The sequence below is a fragment of the Poecilia formosa genome, unplaced genomic scaffold (assembly GCF_000485575.1).
Source record: "Poecilia formosa unplaced genomic scaffold, Poecilia_formosa-5.1.2 Scaffold8, whole genome shotgun sequence".
NCBI lineage: Eukaryota > Metazoa > Chordata > Actinopteri > Cyprinodontiformes > Poeciliidae > Poecilia > Poecilia formosa.
The window spans coordinates 4,211,028-4,215,116 of record NW_006799947.1 but is presented as its reverse complement, the minus strand read 5'-3'; the positions used below and the strand labels follow the sequence as shown (position 1 = coordinate 4,215,116).

The 4,089-nt window shown below is 36.4% G+C and overlaps 1 long non-coding RNA gene across 1 annotated transcript in view; it reads left to right on the top strand.

Annotated features, from left to right (window-relative positions):
• LOC107833604 (uncharacterized) overlaps window positions 1–3,853 on the top strand; it is a 5,042-nt gene extending 1,189 nt beyond the window's left edge. The window contains exons 2-3 of the long non-coding RNA XR_001659367.1: window positions 2,423–2,425; window positions 3,842–3,853. This is a non-coding gene — a long non-coding RNA (uncharacterized LOC107833604). The remainder of the gene's footprint in view (window positions 1–2,422; window positions 2,426–3,841) is intronic.
• Window positions 3,854–4,089: the final 236 nt, after the last annotated feature.

Below are 4,089 nucleotides of genomic sequence, written 5' to 3'. Positions count from 1 at the left end.
GCGTCCCCCCCAATGACAGACTCGTTCCTACGCCCTTGCTTATGGGGAAGTTCTGTTATTGCTTCACCTTCAACACCATTTTTCAGCACAAGGTCTGAAGTATCACTACAGGAGTAGACAGGTCTGTGGATTCTTTGAGTAAAGCTAATTGAATCTAAGCTGGTATTAAAGTATACATGTTATCACTTTCTATGTGTGATAACTTATGTGTGCCAACATCAATGAAATAAATCCCCCACCATATTAATTTTATCAATATTTAACACTAAATTAGCTAAAAATATCTGAGTTAAAAAAATGTGTAAGGACCTATTGGTTGATACAAAACAACAAACAGAAGTGATTTTAGTGCAATTTTCATGAGGAAAAGTAAGGATTAGATGTTTAAAAGAATAGCAGCTATAGATCTGGGCTTAATATTAAGTCTGGATAAAAAGTGGTTGCTACTCCTCCACCTCACCCCTATTATTCATTAAATGTGAACATTTTAAGAATTAGAAGGAATTCACTCATATATGTAATCCTCTTGCTGCAGCCATGTTACCGGGAAATAAAAACAAATCTGGATAAATCGGATTATCAGAAATCAAGTCATTAACTAATAATTGTGTTTTATTTTTCCATTCTGCCAGTATAATATTTTTCTTTTGGATTTTTATGATTTGTTTGTTTAAGCTTAATCTTTAATCCATTTGACTTTGGCTATGGGCAAGACACTGTCTCGATGGGGTAATGGGTGAGTAACTAAGTTACTGAGAAGTGTGCTATGACTCTGGATTGTTAGTGCATTGGAGGACTGATAAATTCAGCCAAATTCCATAAAAGAGGAGCTGCTTTGTCCAAATTGGGATGGATGCTCAGACCAGGTTTTCCCAAAAATGCTTAACAATTATCAATGAATCCACGAAGGCAACCAGCTGTTGAATAGCAGCATGCAGCTTTATATGTCATCACTGGTCCAATCAGGAAGAGGACTATAGAAAATTCTGTAGTCTGACATCTTTACAAACACATGGTTCAACCAAGGGGAAAAAAACATTTTCAAAGTTTAATATAAACTAAAGCTACTACAGTTGTGGATACTGTATTTCTCTTTTTTTTTTTAAGAGGACAAAAAAGTCCAGGCAGTGGTATTCACACGCAGGTTGTGCTTTTCCTCTGAGGGAGCCCTATTTTGCTCAGAGGAAAGCCTTTGATGCTCCTTTTGCTCTCTGTTGTTGTGCCAGAGCAGAATAATTGCACTGCTTTTTGTGCGCTTCCCTCACCTTCTACCCCTAAGCAGGCCAAAGGCAACTGATTCCGTCTGAGAGTACAAAATTGAGAGAGACGTCTTTTCATCCCATTGCTTTTAACTAAATTCCCTTTTTTGCTGTTGTTTTGTTTCTTTTTGCGTTTTTATTTTTTTTTCTTGTAGAATAATTGACAAAATCAACAACCTGCAGACGAACATCATTTTAGTTGTGATACAACCAGAACCAGCTGAAAGTAGAGCTTTCTTTATCAAAAGAAAAAGCTGTAAAGTACAGCGCTGTGAAAACAGTATTTTCCCGATTACCATTTTCTTCTGCTTCAGACCATCAGACAAATTTTGATATCACCCAAGAGATAACCTAAGTAAACACAAAAAAACTGTTTCCAAGTGTAGATTTTTAGCTAGATACCAGTTTTGGTTAAGAATTTGCACTTGACCTTTCTAAAATTCATTTATTAAATTCAATTATAATTTTTTTTTTTATCTCTTTGAAGTGAATACATTGTTTCCCTAACAAACTCTAATAGCATATTCCTGTTCCACAATGAACATCTCACATGTAGTTTACTTTGATACAGTATTTCAGGTGAACCAAAGTACATCTGATTCATCACGATGAAAGCAAAACAACTGCAAATAAATTTATTTTACCTCGCTTACAGATTTATTTTGATACAATGAGTGATATAGTTTTCAAAATGTTACTTCGACATATCAGTTTGAAAAATATCCCTGTCCCAAGAAGAAAGCAGGACACATCCCCCTGGGCCTGGTTGTCCTTCAGTTTTCTGAACTCGTTAATATATCATCTATGTCTTCCGATTCTTGAGTCATGCTTTACTTTACAGCCTCTTTTCCCACAGGTAACATCCATTAAAGCCCAAGCCTAAAATATTTGACTAATGCAAATTGTGTCACTTATCACTTTTAATCTATCTCGTTTATTACCAAGACAAATAAAGAGGTGTGTTGTTCACACTTTTATTTGTGGCAGCACTTTCTGCTGACGTAAAGGAACGTTTTATGTCTACATTGTTTGCGGGATGGGGATAAAAAGTGTTGATGGATAGCTCAGCAGAGACACAGCCAGCAGACGTGAATATGAGACGCATAAATATGAAAGCAAGGCAGCGGGAATCAAATGACACCCTTGGCCTTTCCTTAAAGGAGCATGTACATACGACAGGTGATTTACACAGAGACACGAGCTAATTTTTGCCACACAAGGACACAAAAACTTTGGTGTAATGAGAAACAAAGGCCTGAAATCACAAGACGATAAATTGAGTGTCAGAACACGCCGGCCAAGGTTGCAGGCTGAGTGGCCGGAATACAAACTCACAAACGTGGTAGCAGTGCCTTCAAGAAAACAACAAAGCAAATAAATAGTTTCTGGTGCATCATGCATTCTACATAAGTGAGCTCTGCAAGTATTTGTAGAAAGAAAAATAATTACATAAATAAAACACAGTAACAAAAATTTATTTTTTACCCCCTTCGATATGAATATAAAGGTGCTTTTTGGTTCAATTAAACTTGTATTAAAGTGTGGGAATTTCACAAACAGCAAGCCTGTAAAACGAACGAAACTTGGTCAATGACTGCATGGCTTGCATAAATCTGTTTTTTTTTTTTGTTTGTTTGTTTTTCACATTGCGACCTCACACTTTCTTGTATTCCTTTGGGTTTCCATGTGTTTTCTACCTGAGTTGTGCATCTCCACAGAGATACCTCGGTCCTCCTGGCAGATTCTCTGATTACTGCTCTCGTTGTCAGGTTTGTAACGTTAAGTTATTGGTCATGTTAGGTTTAGTGGAAAAGAAGAGAGGGTTAGAGCTGGATTTAGGCATTAGAGCATGAAAGTAAAAATGTTCTAGCTCCATAGGTCACTGGAAGGGTGGGACTGTAGAACAATGTCTACAGCCAGATAATTCTCATTTTACCAGCCCAGTAGCTGGAACAAGCCAAAACTAGCAATGTGCAACATTAACACCTTTATCAAAGAACTGTTCATAAAGACAATATAGAGAGGCAATATGCTTTACATAGTTATATATTTTCCATCCAGATTAAATTGCTTGCCAGTAAAAGTCTTATCAAGTAACCTACTTGTGGATTATTCTTCAAAAGTCACTCTTCTGTTTGTCTGGTTGTCTTAACATCTGTTTTTATCATGTTAACCAACCTTTTCTATTAGAAACCAAACCCAAAATGCTGGGTCAAACCCATCACCTGACATGGTTGTGCTCAAATAACTCTTGGTTATCTCAGTCCATATTTTACTCAGGAATTGATTCGTGAAACAATCTAAATTGGGTGTTGATTATTATTATTATTATTATTATTATTTTTTTTTTAGTATATGGATCATTATTCTTTCGTCCACCAGACTGGAACATAATATTTTTACATAATCCAGAACCTGAGTTAAATCACAGCAGGAGTGGATTGTTTCTTTGGCTTTGTGCAAAGTGGGCCTTTATGCTACTTAGCCATGCTATATGCTGATGACTGGTATCTAATTTAAGAAAACATCAGGAACTGTTGTAGGCAAGAACCTTGTATGATCAGTCAAAATCAATCTACAAGTTGCATTTTGAGTAACTAACCATGTTTGAATGGTCTGGCAATTTAAAAATATTCTTCAAAGAAGCCACAATCACAAATCAGGCGGCAAAGAAGTCACGCTTTTCAATCCCTTGCTCTGAAACATCTGGTTGTTCAATTTCTTCCCGTCTTATTCAGACTGTTTATAGTGAATTAACAAAATGTCACAGAAAAGAAACGGCTCCTTAACTTTGTCCTCTAAAGTGTAACGGGCAGGACAGAAAACTTCC